Consider the following 17,359-nt stretch of genomic DNA (forward strand, 5'->3'; position numbering starts at 1 on the left):
AAAAATAAACCCATGGTAAAGTTCGTGATATTATTTGCCAAATTTAAAGTTCATGGGAAAAACTCAACTTTTTGAAAGTTTCGTGATATTATTTGCCAAATTTAAAGTTCATGGGAAAAACCCAACTTTTTGAAAGTTTCGTGATATTAGATGCTGTAGGGATCAGATTAGTCTAGATTCACTAATTATCGAGACCTCTTTGTTCTTGTACAAGAGAGCTCAGCCAAACTCTCACCCACGCGGCTGATTTACACAAGTAATACAAACTAAGATTGCTACGAATCTAGTTCTAACTATTACAAGGTCTTGAAGTTGTAACTCCAACTTCAATCGTACTCAATTGCACCTGCACACTCAAGAAACGAGTTAGTAATACTAAGAGAGATCCTCTCGGATCTAAACACAAGTAATCAACTAAACACCAGAGAGCAAGAACACGAGATCAAAGAAACTTGGCTCAGAACCCGCCGCAACCAAACACTGATCTATTCTTCCAGAATTAGATCCAAGGGAGCACCAATGGATTGGATAGAGTTAACCCTCAAACCACCAACACCTCCACTAATGAAACCCCTCACACCAGATCTAGTTCCACCGAACAAATTCTCCACACACGGCCTTCAAGTTCTCACAAACCCTAAAACTCCTCCAGAACTAAGCAATCGAAGAGATTGCTTCACACCAGCACTCACAAAAGATCTATCACACAAAGAACTATGGAAGATCACCAAGAGATAACTAGAAGATCATCGGAGGAGAAGGAAGAGAAGAGAGAGAAGCTCTGAGTCGAAGAGAGCAGAGAGAGAGATTGATCAGAATAAGAACCGGCAACAACCCCATTCTCACTTAACACAAACAACCCTACATCCAACGGCTTGGAAGCCATCATCCAAAGAGAGAGACACGTGGCAGCATCTGGTGAGAGGGGTTAAGTAATTGGGTTCAGCCCAATTAATAACATCTGGGCTTAAGAAATAACACAGCCCAAATAATAGTCCACCCAAATATCCAACAGATGCCAATATCCCTTAATTTATTAGTTGAGGTATTTTATGCTAATTTTTTTGAAAACAGACAACGGGTAATTTTCACAACTAATTGACACTACAATTTGGAACTTGTGCAGTAAAAAAAATCGATTATAAAATATTGACATAGTATAAATCATAACGGTAATGAACGTTACTCTTTCTAACCGCCATTAGTTGTCCCACTTAAAATTTAGTATGAATTTAAGAAATATAATTGTGTTAATAGTTGAGCTGATCAAATCAATTTTGGAATCGAGTTTTTTCAAATGATAGAGCAGTTGGAAAAGGGGCAGCTGAATTGGGAAAGTGACCGTTGGTAGTTACAACTGATTTGGGGCTTCTTGCTGTGAACGGAATTGGGGTTTGATTCGTTCGGATCTAACTGCATTTATATAGCAGTGAGTCTTTGAAGAAGATCAAGAACTTAAAGAGAGATCAAGACAGAGAGGAAAAATTCCAGCTGTGCGTGTGTGCTCTCGAAGCAAGTCGACTTCGAGCGAGCTGAGAGTGTTGCTCATTCTGTAAATCTCCTAGAGCTTGAGTGTTTTGTAATCCTTCAATTAGAGAGAGCTTTTCAATAAAATACATCACCAGATTTTGCCCGTGGACGTAGGCCTTTCGCGCCGAACCACGTAACCTTCGTGTTCTTGTTCGATTTGCTTTTCTTGCGTTTGAATTCACAACGTGGCACCGTATGTGGGAATCTGATCGGGCGCAAGAGCAGTAGCGATGGTGATCTCCAGATTTGAGGCCGAGAAATTCACCGGCAAGAACGACTTCGGATTGTGGCGATTGAAGATGAGGGCTATGCTTGTGCAACAGGGGTTGGCTGATGCCTTGAAAGGAGATGAGAAGGGAAAAGGAAAGGATGAAGAAGCTGATTCGAAAGAAATTGCTAAGCGAGAGGAAATGTTCGAAAGAGCTCATAGCGCGACAATTCTCAATCTTGGGGATAAAGTGCTACGCAGCTGGGATTTGGTCTAAACTGGAGTCATTGTATATGACCAAATCCCTAGCAAATCTCCTCTATGTCAAGCAGAAGTTATACTCCTTCAAGATCATCGATGAGAAGGGAATTGAGGAGCAGTTGGAGATCTTCAACAAGACCCTCGATGACTTAGAGAATATTGATGTTAAGCTTGAGGACGAGGATAAGGCAATTATCCTTTTGAATGCTCTGCCAAGGTCTTTTGAACATCTTAAAGATGCTATGCTATATGGCAGAGAGACCTCTATAACTTTGGAGGAAGTGCAAGGAGATTCAAAAGGAGGGCAGTAAGGCAACTGATTCTGTGGCAGAAAGTCTGAACATCAAGGGAACAAAAGGAAAGAAGGGGTTCAAGAAAAAGGGCACTGGGCAGAAGCAGTCAAAATTCCGGAAACCTACTCAAGAATCTGAGAAGGAGACCAGGTCTTGCCACTATTGCAAGAAGCCTGACCATCTAAAGAAAAATTGTTTCTCTTGGAAAAGAAAGCAGGCTGAGGAGAAAATGCCAAGAATGCATCAGATTGTGTTGAGGAGCTGGAGGCTCCACATGCTCTAAATGTGATGGAAAGATCAGAAGTCTTGCCTTGGATCATGGACTCAGGATGTAGCTTCCATATGTGTCCCATTAGAAGCTGGTTTGACAATTTGGTTGAAGGGGCTGGATCAGTTTTGTTAGGCAATAATCAGATCTGTTGGAAGTGTCAGGTTGAGGCTTCATGATGCTTCACCAAAAAGAATACTTGTGATTGGTAATGGCCGATGGACTAAAAAGAAAACTCCAGTAATGATGGCGAACAGACTAACTCCATTAGCGATGACGGTAATGGCCGATGGACTAAAAAGAAAACTCTAGTAATGATGGCAAATGGACTAAAAAGAAAATTAGTGAAAAATTAGTGACCAGGAATGGTTGATGAAGGGAGTACAGGTTCATGACTTGAGAGCCTCATCTGCCACCAACTTGGGGGCGTATAGTGTCTCATACCACGTGAGTATATGAATTTGGCCATTAGTTTGTTAAGTTTGTGCATGATATTTAGGGATCAAAACATTCGTTACTTCTATTTTGGTATAGTATATATTCAGAGTCTTCTATCAAGCAATACTATGAATTAGAACTATTACTACAACTGAAATGAGGTAACAGAGAGTAGTTAGAGATGGATCAAACAGAGTATAGTTAAAAACAGAGAGAAATTCATCAAAATCAACAATAAACTATAAAATCCAACGGAATAAGCAATTAACTGAATCTAACACGTCACCTAATGCAGGTGCGGCGGCGGCGATTGAGTCGAGCGGGCATCCAAAGTGTCGTTTCCACCAGGGAGCGATGAAACGGCCTGAGGATTGGGACACAAATTAGGCAGTGAGCACAAGAAAAAGCAAAGAAAAAAGAAGGATTAAATACCAAATTAGCATCTGGGCAAACAAGTAGGCGGACGTGGTTTTTGTGGTGGCTCCGATTCTATTACAACTAATGGCGGCAGCGGTGGTGAGCTGCGGTGCATGAAATGGCCGCGGACATCTTGGGGGACGACCCGCGCTGCAGCTGCCCCGGTGAGGAGGAGGAGGAGGAGGAGGAAGGCGGTGGAGAAGAAGGATGCCATTTCTTGGGAAAGGAGAGTAACCGATCAATGGGGTTGCTTTAGAGAGTTTGGGATGACGGTAAATTAATCGGCCTTTGTGCAGGTTTTAAATGTATTTCGTCAAAGTTTGGGCAGTGGAGATTTGTGGAACCTCAGCTTGTAAGCCCTCTTTTTCCGACAACGTAAGCCCTCCTTTTTCCCGACAGCCCTGGAGGCCACTCTTTGAAAGCTGCGTTTGCCTCATTTTGTAATTCTAAGAGCTTCCATTTTGGTAATTTTGTATCTGCCTTGCCGCTTCATCTTTGCTCTTTTTGGTTTAACTCCATGAAAACTAAAACTGGAAAAACTTAAATTTCGTATGCCGATAATAATGCACTAATTAAATAATGTAAATCACTTCACTTCTAAATTCTGATAGATTTTACTAGTATAAATTTTAAAATTGGAATATAAAAGCATTCGATATATAATCATAAGGGTCATAATTATAATTAACGTGGCACAACATACAAGTCATTTTCTTTAAGATATTACCGTATTATTATTACAACATCATATTATTTCGTTTTAACAATCATAAAATAATAGCGGAAAACAGAAAAATTATGATTAGACATCTACGTGTTCGTATACCCATAAGGCAATAGCTCATAATGCACCAATTATCGCTTTTAATTAAATAGCACGCGAATGGAAATGGAAAAGAAAAGACAGTTGAAATCCATGCGTTTAAAGAGTAAGTAGCTGCATTTGTCGACAGCCTGTGCTGATTTTGTAAACTGTCCCTTATCTTTTGTGAGAGCGGATCACCACCCTCATAAACTCCACATCTCACAAACAAAGTAGCATAAGATTTAACTGTATATCTATGATATGTCACTGTCTTGACTCAAATTTCCAAACTCCAATGTTAACTAATTTCTTTCAGCTAGAACGAAATCCATGCGTTTAAAGAGTAAATAGCTGCATCTTACATTTCATTTACTTTCTTTCTTTACCTTTTTTTTTCACAGTGTGAAATAATTTCTTAAAACTCTTTGTGAATCAGAATTACTCAGTAAATGTACATACGAGATTTAAGCTAGTTTCACTACTTTTTGGGAAAACACATGAGTTCACTTTACAGCTTTGTTTTACTTATAATTTGTTGGTTATCATTGTTATACTAAGAAAATGAAAATGAGTTGGTTTAGATAAAAATGGAAAATGAGTTGGTTTAGATAAAAATGGATGCTTAGACTTTGAAATCTAAAGTTACTATCTAGAACCTAGCTAGGTTGAAAGGGAATATTTGGATATCGCTTGGTTTAGCTAGATTGGATATCGCTTGGTTTAGCTAGTTTGATCTTATATATTAATGGAACTCAGTGAAGTGCTGCGTTTAATTGATTGATTTGATGATTAATGGAATGAATGTTCCAATTATAGATTTATTTGATGATCACGATACTAACTTTTGAGGTAATGAAGACAACGACTCAATGTCAATATACCTCAAATAGTGACGAGGATCGATGCCGATATATATATATATATATGAGTCCTAGTATTGTAAAGTAAGTAGGAGTGAGTCAAAATAACTTTTATTTATTTTAAGAGATATCGAAAACGATATATACCAAAATGAATAACACAACGACATTTTGGACCCTTCGTCTGGAGAATATAATGAAATCTTAATGGTATTTTTAGGCGACGGTTTTAATAAAACAACGAATAGAAAGAAGATGGATTCCATTTTATTTGACTGATTTAATTAATGCAAAGGGAACACATCCTATATAGAATAGTAGAAATAGAATAATATATTACCAAAAATAGTAGAAATAGAATAAAATATTTAATGACGAAAAAAATAGAAAATACATTTAATGACGGAGAGAGTAACACATACTCAAACTCAAGTATGGATGCATGAATTTTTTTTGATAGGGACCATTCCTTACATTCGAGAATATTCTTTTTTTTATTCATATTTATAGTGATTTTTATAATACTAATTTATAAACTCTGAATAAAGATGAATTTTGAAAAAATGGATTTATTACAAGATTAAGCACCTATATGGCTATATATGCTCGAAACTAGTTTAGACTCCGTTTTTGTTTTTGTTGTGGGTGTTTTATCATCACCAATTAATTTCATCAGGTGTGGTTGCTTATAATTTTAAGCTATTTTTTTCCGACGTTGCTATATGTAAGTCATTTTTATAATTGTACTGTGCTTAGCAGTAAAATCAAACATTAGGTAGAGACATATTTTTTTGGCCATGATAATTTTCTACTACTCCCTCCATTCCTAAAATTTTGCCACATATTTTTGTTTTCGTCCATCCTAAAAAATTTACCATTTTTAATAATGGACCTCACATTCTACTAAGTCACTAACTCATTTTCACTCAAATTTATTAGAGCATCCACTATGATAAATAGGCCAGCCATAGACTAGCCTATTTTTCCTCCTGCCACATCATCCAGCACTAAAATTCCTCCTGCCACATCATCTAACAAGCAACTGGACAAGCAATAGGCTAGCCACATCATCAGCACTATTAAAAAAACAACTAAATTTACGGAATTAAACACAAAATACGGAATTAAATTTACGACACATATACGGAAAATTCGTTAATTTTATTTAAATAAAAAAAAGTACATTAACTAAAAATAAATAAAAATACATAATAAAAAAAAATTCGGGCTTCCACACACGAGCCACCGCCTCACTCTACTGCGGCATCATCTGCTGCCAAGGGTACACATGTTGTAGTACCCGCTGCCCATCTGCCCCCATCCCGCTCCCGCAGTTACCGTGGGAGTTTGATTCCTGCTCGTCGCTGGAGTAGACTCGTTGTTGTGATCCATTTCGCGTTATTGCTCTTGTACAGAAATTAAGAGAGAGAGAGAGAGAGAAAACTCGTTAAAACAAGTGGTGCGAATGAAAATGACGTGAAAATCGCGTATATATAGTGTTTCGAAAATTTAATTAAAAAAAATAGCGCTCGCCGATCGCCAGCCTACAATGGCGGCGAGCGGATCGGCCAGCGCCCGAGAATCGGCGAGCGCTCGCCGAAATTCTCGCCGATTCTGCGCTCGCCGGTTGCAATGGTTCGGCCGGTCGCTCGCCGATTATAGTGGATGCTCTTACTACAAAAGTATGACTCGTATTTCACTAACCTTTTCAACCTACTCCACTTTCTATATATATTTCTTAAACTTCGTGCTCATGATCAAAACATGATAAAGTTTAAGGGACGAATGAGATATTTTTTTTTTATCAATTATGAAATTTATAATACTTCATGTTTAGATTCTTACTCTCCATACCTGTCAATTCTCGTGTGCAAATGTCAACAAAGACTTGTAATTTAAGTGTATTTGTATCTATGAAATTGCTAGGAGTGAATAGAATGTTCCACTTTATATGTCAACTTCCACTTATCAACTTGTATCTATACACTTTGACTGAACCTTATCTTTAAACTAATGTTTCAAACAGACTTTCATAAGTAAATCTAGACAAATAAATCTGTCCATGTGTTTTAGATATAAGCTACTTAAATCAATTATAAACTCTACCAAGTGACGCAATTTAATCTCATTCAAACATTGTGATCAATATTTACGATTCCTTAATATGTTCACTTTAGTTGGCGATCAAACATTGCATACTTGTTAATGTTATTGGGATGATTGTACAAATATTTGGACAATAATTGCATATATACTTATTTCTTAAACAAATGCCACCGGAATAGAGAATTAGTTTGAATTCTACGTTTTTGTCACTTCATGATTTTGTGGTTTTTCCCATCCGTAACAAAATCTTTCCCATAAGTTTGTGATTTATATGCACTTCATTTTCATTTTTTATTTTTATTATTGATTCACAATAAGTTTCACATCTATATCAATCCATACATTAGTCAACATTTTGTACTAGAACAATACGTAAAGAAGGCTAGTTAATTTTAGTTATATTACGATAAAAAGAAGAGCAATTCATCAAAAATATGCTTGATTAATAAACAATCATTCTTCCATAAAAGCAAAAGATAACATTAAATCATAACGCCGTATTCGTCATCAGCCATGTCCGTACAAAAATTGTACGTGGACATGGTTATAACTTATAACGGTCCGTTAATTAATTACAACCAGTGACAGCGACGGCGGCGGCGGCAGCAACGATGGTCTCCACCGGGATTTTTAATTACGGGCGGGGCTGGGCCGGGACCCAAATGAGCCATTAACCATGGCTTCATTTTTTCATCCAAAAGAAAAGAAAAGAAAAAGATAAAATCGTGTAACAAATGTATCCTATTTGTATATGTACGTAACAATTATTCCTTCTTAATGTAGAAACTTAACATCTTGGTTTGCAAGTTGGCGGACTTGGTTTCCGTGGGGGCTCCGATTCTAGTACAATATTTGGCGGCGGCGGTGGCGACCAGCGGGCCACCAACTCGCCGTCTCCGCTAGGGATGGAGACGTCGTTTCCTCCCAATGGCTCGGCGCCTTTCAAAGGGAGCATGAAATGGCGGAGGGCGTCTCCGGACATTTTGGAGTCTGCTGGGACACCCCGCGCTGCAGCCGCCTCGGTGAGCAGGGAGGAGACGAGGAGGAGGAAGAGGGCGGCGGAGGAGTAGGAGGCCATTTCTTGGGCTTTGGTGAAGGAAATGAGCTCAACCGATGTGTTGGTTTTATAGGTACTTTGTCAAAGTTTTGGCGGTGATGATGTACGTCATATTAGAAAGGGATGAGTGGCTTTTTAAGGGGTGAGTTTTTTAAGGGGTGAGTGACTCATTTCTAATACGTCACATAACGTTGCAATTTAGGTTTCAGATAAGTATCATTTAAATCATAATTTTTTTTTTATTGATTTATAGCTATGTTATAAATATTTAAACTGTAACTATATATATATGGAGTATTATAGTTTTGTACTCCCTCCGTCTCAAGGTATTAGACCAACTTTCCTTTTTGGGATGTCCCAAACTCATTTCCTTTTTTAGCAACTAGCATCTATTTTATTTTATTCTCCACCTACTTTTTTCTCTCTTCTCCCCCCTACTTTTTCCCTCTCACATACTTTACTCTCTCCACTTTAACTATTTAAATATCAATTCCTTAAATCATGTGCACAAAAGAAGTGAGTCTAATACTCCGAGACAGAGGGAGTAGTTTTTTTGGCTATTGTTTCACGATCATCGAAATCAAACTAATGTCGATAAGACGATAAAACCACATCGTTTTGAATAATTCTAATGCTATTTAACTAACACTTACTAATATTGAATGACATCGTTCTGTCCAAAATAATGTCATTTTGTTGTCGCTTAATATTTTATTTTATCGTACTATTAATTTCAATTTTGCCTATGGGACAATTGCAAAAATAAAATAAAAATGGTTTAATTTCAAAAATTATGAGATGACTAGTCTAAATGAAAATTATCACTCTAAAGTTTTATAGGTATTTTGTTGAAAATTTGTGTGGTGGTAACTTACAATCTATTGATTTGATAAGCGCGAGCCCAACTTCGAGCTAATATATCAATATAAAATATCGTCCAAAATAATTATTCAACTCATGCATTTCTATTTTCGAACCCAACTTTGATGTCAGCTAATTTTCAACTCATGCATTTCTATTTTCTATGACTTGGATCAATGTTGACAGCCCCCCTCTAGAAAAATATTGACAATATGATTCTCCCTCAGTCCCAGATATGCTACTAGATACATTTCTTTTTTACAATTATTCTGAAAAATAAAAATAACTAGTTAAAATAGAAAAAATAAATAATTAAAGTGAAAAAAAAGTAAAATATCACAAAAACTCAAATTATTAAATACAAGATATTTAATAAAGATAGATAATATAGGATGAGTCAAATTACTTATTTAATTTGTCATATATTTGAATGTACCTCAAAATCTCAATTTACAGGTGTGAACTGAAATACTGAGATATCATCGAGAATGACACGTCAAAAGAAAACTTAGGCGGCTAAGTTACAGGATTATAAATGTGGTCCTTTCATTTGGTAAGAGAAAAAGGAAATCGATAATTTTGCATAAACCATCGCTTTACTTTTATTTTTTTTTTGTTATATATTTAAAATTAGTAAGTATTCAGCCATCTTAGATTTAATATATGATTATCTTAATTTAAATGTGATTATGATTAGTGATTACATGAAAAAAAAAATACAAAACGAGTGCAAAAAATGAAGCGACTCAACTTTCTTGGGACATAGTGAATATATTACTATTAGTACTTGTACGGATATTATAGTTTACAAATATTTTACTTTAACTGGTTGTATTTTATACAGTATACTACTAGACCATGACCTATCGATCCATTCCTTTTTTAATATCTTACAATCCTTAGAGTTTCCTTTCCATCCATTTATGATTAATTCATGAATTGACTCATCACCCCAACTGCATTACTAATACCGGCCGATTGAGTTTGTGAAAAATATAAGTATATGAATTTCCTCACCAGTCGTTGGTATCGTCCCCATTTAGTCATCTTGGCTCTTGATATGATTTGCAATCCATGATTTTGAATGATAATAATACTATTAAACTAGCTTGCAATCAGTCCATACTTCAGTTAAAAATCTGAAATGTATCTCTTTATTTGATAAATTTTTGTTTGATTCTAATAACATCAATGCACAATAAGTAATTGAGGGGTCCAATATTTTTCATCTTGAATTCAGTGAACATGTTAATTTTTTATTAGACTATCTTCTTCGCCGTGACCTGAAATAAACATGTAATTAATCTACGTCTGTGATTAGACAAGTGATTGAACTTCTTGAGGAACAAACACAATGACTTTATTTGCAAAATCAGTAACTTTTACTCCGGTAACTTCTTTTCGCATAACAATAACTTTTATTTATATGAACGATAAACTGGACCTGTCAGATTGTTACTGAATTATACATGTGTATAAGTATATTGGGCCATTTGGGCTGTGAGAAAGAAGCAGCCGTAATAAAATTCTCTAATCTATATTTGAAGGCCCTACAAGTTTTCACGCTTCTCCATTACTCTTTGTACACAACAGTTCAACGCCTCTTTGATTGTGTTTCGATTTTTTCTACATTTTTATAGTACATTTTTTCAGTTTGGTAGTTCTAAAATTTCTGAAAATTTGGTTCGATACAAACTCTTTAACAATTCGAATATGTTAGAACATATCATGATTTTTAATTCTTGACCTAGAAACGTACTATCATCTATAGTTTAGTGATGAAAATGGGGAAAATTAATCAAAATAACTACTATTAAATTAGGCAAATTGAAGTTTGTGGGCTATAAAAAAAAGAAACACGGATTAATTGGTGACCAATCTACCATCCACACTTTTGCAAGAAACCACCATTACATAGTCTATACCAATTTCTCTTTGGGTCCGTTCAGTATACGAAATTAGAAATAGAATATGAATTGATTAAATTATAACTTAATTTTAAATTCTTTGTTTGGTAAAAATGATTTTAACGATATGAAACTGAATTTGAAGAAATTATATGGTGTGTGTGCAAGTATGTGTATTTGTATATGTAGTGTGTGAATGTATTCGTTTTAATTCTACTTTTGATATGAAATTTAAATTGTGAAATTGTGAGGAATTGGAATTGTAATTCAATTTCAAATTCAAATTTTTTGCGGTACCAAACATTGGATTTGAAATTGAAGGCTTCAATTTTAATTCTGCATGTCCAATTCTATGATATTGAACGGAGCCTTTATGAGTTTTGAAGTTGGCCGAGCTAACCTAAAGCATAGAACGGAGCCTCCGTGGATTTTGAAGTTGGCCAGGCTAACTTAAAGCTTGGGATTGGCATCAACAGTAGAGACAAATCATATCATATTTTAACTATTGATCATGCGTTATACTCCAATTAATTCACAAATCATACTACTCCATCCGTCCCTAAAAAGTATGAGCTGTTTCCTTATTTGGCCGTCCCTGAAAAATATGAACTTTTTTATTTTGAAAAAACAACACATTACCCTTACACATCATTTTATTTACAACTTATATCATTTCACTACATGACTACTAATGATGTAGAGTCCACTCTCCAGTAACACTAATTACACTATCATTTATCTTTTTCTCTTATTTTACCAATTATCGTGCCGAATCAAATGTTCATATTTTTCGATGACAGAGGGAGTATTATATTTCTAACTATTCAAGATTAAGGTATGGAAAATAACCATGAATTTAAGTACCAAATGTTCAACAACAAAGATTTGAAGAAAATCAAAAGTATGATAAATAATTTATCCAACAAATTAAGAAATATTTTTTTGAAAGCCAACAATGTAGTTGACTTTTCAGGCCAAGAAACCAATCAGTTTCAAATTTTCACAAGTAAAAGGTATAAATACCAATCCTGTACAGAATATTGAAATTTGAGATATCTTCAATCGTTATTGGTAGGATTTGTAATCGTGTTGGTGGTTACATATCAATTTATTTGTATAAAAATAATTATATAAGGATGACTTTCTTATATAAGGATGACTTTGTGGAAGTGGAGGAACCTTCCTAGTCAACGAGTGTTAGGTCAATGTTCACTCATTATATTACTAATCAAAAAGATATGCTCATGCCTAGGGTGTCAAAATAGATATCAAATAATGGATATGTACCCGATATCCAACCGAAATATCGGATCATTGAATATTCGAATATCCGATTTTTCAGGTTTCAGAATTGGGTTCGGGTATAGAACTTTTGGATTATCAGGTATCGGGTTACTCGATATCCGATCGGGTATATCTAAATTACCCGAATTATCCGATTTTTTTAATTTTTTATTAATTTAATAAATTAAATATTTATTCTTTTATTTAAAAAATTAAATAATTAAAAAAACTCCCAAAATCCTTCACACTTAAGTCACATTTAGAATTAATGTTTGAATTGTGATGTTTATTATGGATGAATGATGGATGTTATAAATTATGAATTTTTAATTTTCTTTAAAAAAAATTTTAAAAATACAAAATTGGGATTGGATACCCGATTTATCGGGACTGGATACCCGAGTCGGGTATTTGGGTACCCGAAATTATTTTCGGATCAGATATCGGGTATTAGATTTTGGAAAAATCGGGATCGGGTACCCGAAATTTTCGGATCTGGTATCCGCGGATACCCGATTTGACAGACCTATTAAAGAGTGGAGTATATAACATACCTTATTCATTTTTCTTTCTTCTAAAAAACATGAAAATAAATTGATGACGTTTTTCTGTTTTAATTGTTTCAACATTATTTTCTAACATGTTACGTAAACGTGTTCGATCACATTACTTCAAAGATATCTAAGAGTACTTTCCTTTGTATAATAAGATGCCAAATTTGTGAAGTTTTGCTATTTTTATTAGTACATCATATTATCAATCTTGAATGCTTTTGTAACCAAATTTATACCCCTTTATACATTTTAATTTGGGATTGCATTATTGTGTAGTACAAAATAGACAAGAGATTCTTCTGATTGTTATGAGTAAATTACTAAATGTTTACACAATATTAAAAGTTTACACTTTACACTGTGTTTGCTCAAATTAACAATCTTACACTTCCAAATTATATCCTCTAACAAACTTCTTCGTGAACTGATGAGATGAATACTAAAATTGAAACGAATTTTAGTACGTCAAAATTCGAATAGATCATGAATAGCTTAGTTCAGTGGTAGAGCCACCTTATGCACACAAATAGGGGTGAGAATACGGGTATCCGTGGATACTCAGCCCAAAAAAACCGGATATCCAAACCCGAAAATCATCTAAATGTCTATCCAAAACCTGACCCGGTATATTTGCGGGTACTCCAATACCCGCCCCAGGTATCCATACCCAACGTATCGAGTACCCAAATACCCGAATCTTTCTATGTGTTAATAACTAATAAAAAAATTCAAATTTTATATATAAATATAAATCTACAAATATTTAAATTGACTAATATTTTTAATGTGTTATGCAATATGTAAGTAAAATAAGCTCTCCGTCCCATAAAAGATGTCTCACTTTCCTTTTTAATTTGTCCCACTGAAGATGTCACATTTCCATTTATGAAAAAAGTTCTCTCTAACATTAATATAAATATTATATATTTTCTGTCCACTTAATACACAAAACAACACCTCCTAAAATCTCGTGCCGTCCCACAAGTGTGACATCTTTTGTGGGACGGAGGGAGTAATAAAAGTTACGCATTTAATTAAACTGTTGAAGCAACCAATAATATAATTCAAAAGTCAAAATAATTATTCCAAAGGATGAATGCGAGGTGAGACCTTGGAGAAGTCGTGACCTAGAATAAGAGAGATTGAATTATTTATATAAGTTTATAGAAAGTTAACCTAGTAAGTTGTACTTAGTAGTAGTAAATAAATTAGCCTAGCTCTTGAAGCCCAAAATGGCTAAACCTAATTTAAAAAATTCTTTAAATAATAAATTGGATATTCGGATAATACCCAATACCCATTCGGGTTAGCCAATACCCGATTTATCTTAAATTTTAATATACAATCCCATACTCAATCCCATAAAATTGGATATTGGGTATCCAATACCCGGTGGGTATCGAGTTGGGTACGGATAAACCCAATGTTTTAAAAATCGGATCGACCGGCGAACCGGCGTTGTTACTGGTTCACTGGTTCAACCGGTTCACTGGTCGAACCATTGGTTGAACCGGAATACTGTTTATATATATATATATATATATATATATATATATATATATATATATATATATATATATATATATATATATATATATATATATATAGGGTTTTGATCTATGAAGACCAGATTTAAATACAGAAACGCAGAACGCGGTCATACGTAGGGCATTTTTAGGTCATAGTTAGTTTATTTTTAGGTCATGCTAACAAAGCATGACCTAAAATGATCTTAACATGACATAAACCCAAATCTTATAATATGACCTAAAACTGCTTAATTATAACATTCCGTATTTTTGGTTAATTATTGACCATTAGATCATCTAATCCTAGGGCCAAGATTTGGGCTGCATTTTTGGATTTAAACACATACTTATTTTGATCATCTCTCTCTCTCTCTCTCTCTCTATATATATATATATATATATATATATGATTTTGATCAAAACAAGAATCCCATTAAATCAAGAAATACAGGCCGATTGTAGACCATAGGATTAGACATTTTAATCTTGAGATTAGAAGATCTGATGGCTCCTATAATTTCTCAATTAATTTTATATTATTCATTTAAAATCCTGAAAGGTTAATAATGTTAATCATGTCCATCCGTTTGTTGTTGCAATTCCTATAATCATGCACGTTTCTCTTTCTATTAACAAATCATTGCATGATTTTGTTGTTAACATTCATCATCTTCAACTTTTGTGGTTTTTTCCATCTTCTTCATCCATCGCCGTATCTGTCACCGGTAATTTCTGTTTTAAAAATTATCTCATCTCCTAATTAATTTCGTTAGTCGGTTGTAATTTTGAAATCTATAATTCAATTTCTTAATTTTGATGGATTATGTATGACAATTTCATAACTTACAATTGTCGTCTTTTTTTCCGTAGATTTTATGCAGCCTATCTCCATACGTGGAAACCGTAATATGCCCTAATTCGTTTGGAGACAATCAACCATCCTTCGATGACGTTGTAGAGAATACAGGTTTTGTTGATAATTATTTTTTTTCTTCAGTCTTCGATCCATCTGATCAGATTGGTTGTGAATTTAGTCACACCAATGTTCTTTGTCATTTGCCATCATGTTTTCATTTCGTTTTATGGAAACTGTATGTTTATAAAATCACAGAATTGGTGGTACTTTTATTAGTTTGGCATGCTACAATTACTCCTTTTGTATGACCCATTTGTATTGTTATTTTTTGGGTTTGTGTTATTTATCTTGTATCACTCATTTTTTATCTTTTGTATGACGTGTTGTATGATATGCTTCAGTTATGCCTAAGTATGATCTACGTGGTTTGTCAACTGTAGTCATAATTTATAGCATTTGTATAATTCGTTATCAATCATCAATTTTTCAGTATAATGAATTGTTGTTGGAATATTTTGTCTTTCTTCATCGACAGTTTTAGGGATGTTGTAATTATGACTTATTTATGGTGTTATAATGACATGTTTTTGTATGACATATATTTGCATTTAGTATTACCTATTATCATTATCACTTATTTTGTATGAGTTTATTATGTCATCTTTTCTATTATGCTTCGTTGTGCCTTTGTTATGATCTATGATCATACTAAATCCAATAGGTGGAATATTTTGTATTTACTTCATCGTCAGTTTTTAGGAGCGTTGTAATTTAGGAGTGGAGAAGGCTTTGAAGCTTAAGAGCAAGCGTTTGCGTCAATGCAAGAAATGCCAGGAGTGGCGTCACCACGATTCAAGGAATTGCAACAAATTCAAAGAGAAAGAGCAACGACGGTCTAGAAGAAATTCTGAAGTTTGACACTATGTATTTTCTTTTTGAACTAACATCAGTTTAATTTTCATTTTGGACGCCATTTTTCTTGCATTGTCAGGTTGTTTGATGTGAACATTTACTTCAATTTGTTTGATACGAACATTTCGATCAGATTTGTATGATGCATTCGGGTACTCCGTAGTATTATATAATGACTCAAAAATTGGATTATTATGACACAAATTACCCATAAGATGAAATGCTATAGTTATTTTGTTGTTATTGTTAAAAATGACTCAATGTTCCATTCAGTATGACGTATCTAAAACCTGGATGTGTTCCGTTGTACGGAATTCAATTTAAGTCCATATGTAGATAACAATATATTGAAATGACCCAAATATACACTTAGTATGACACAGTGTAAACATTATGTCATGGTTTGGTATTTCGACCATACAAATCAAGGGGATTGCAATACCCTTAACGATTTGATTTTTAGTCAAATGATTGATGTACTATTCAATATTTGCACTACACCCAAAACATTGTTTGCGCAATTTCAAAGTAGGATTTGATGTACACAAAATTTGACATTAATACAAAATCATACATAGGGCATGTCTAGGTCATTGTAAGTGTAGTTTTCCGTCATGTTAATATTGGATGATCCAAAATGAAAGAGCTTGTTTAACCTTGTCGACTGTCATGCCCTCTCCCGTTTCATTCGAACTCCTCTCAATTGTTGGATCTGCTATTTTGGAAGGCAAACATCAATAGGAAAGGTGTGTCAAACGAAAATTAGACTATAATCTCGAATAAAATGAACAGATATTTTAAACAAAATACTTTTTTTTATTGTGGCTGGTGCGGTAGCTTCTTCTTCACAACAACCCTTTTATATACTAGTTAACAACATACCTGACAGGTCCGAAAAGTGCAGTGCAGGTTTGTACTGTGATATGTGTCACACGATCTAACAGGTCCAGAGGATTCGACTAGACTTCAGGGGCTAGAAGATCATGAAACTTGCCAGAAAGGGGTCGTTGGGTGCACTCCGTCCCTTCAAAAACCTCAACCCACTATATTACAACTAGCACAAGGAAGTAAAGGATCGATCCCACGAGGAAGCAGGTGTCACGGAACTGTAATTGAGGATGTTTTGGGAAAGGGTTGGCTGCTGCCACGCAATTTTTGTGGGTCGAGAACTTAAACTACTGGGTCTGAGAGATAAGCGAAACTTTACTCTACC

At 34.5% G+C, this 17,359-nt stretch overlaps 1 long non-coding RNA gene across 1 annotated transcript; it reads left to right on the forward strand.

The window, feature by feature from the left end:
* Nucleotides 1-15,032: 15,032 nt before the first annotated feature.
* Nucleotides 15,033-16,289, forward strand: LOC148932095 (uncharacterized). The gene is made up of 3 exons (XR_016135028.1): nt 15,033-15,103; nt 15,249-15,345; nt 15,994-16,289. It is a non-coding gene; the product is annotated as an uncharacterized LOC148932095 (long non-coding RNA).
* The last annotated feature ends 1,070 nt before the right edge of the window (nt 16,290-17,359 follow it).

Source organism: Salvia hispanica, chromosome 2 (genome assembly GCF_029641045.1).
Source record: "Salvia hispanica isolate PSC_SH4W2 chromosome 2, Shi_PSC_v1, whole genome shotgun sequence".
NCBI lineage: Eukaryota > Viridiplantae > Streptophyta > Magnoliopsida > Lamiales > Lamiaceae > Salvia > Salvia hispanica.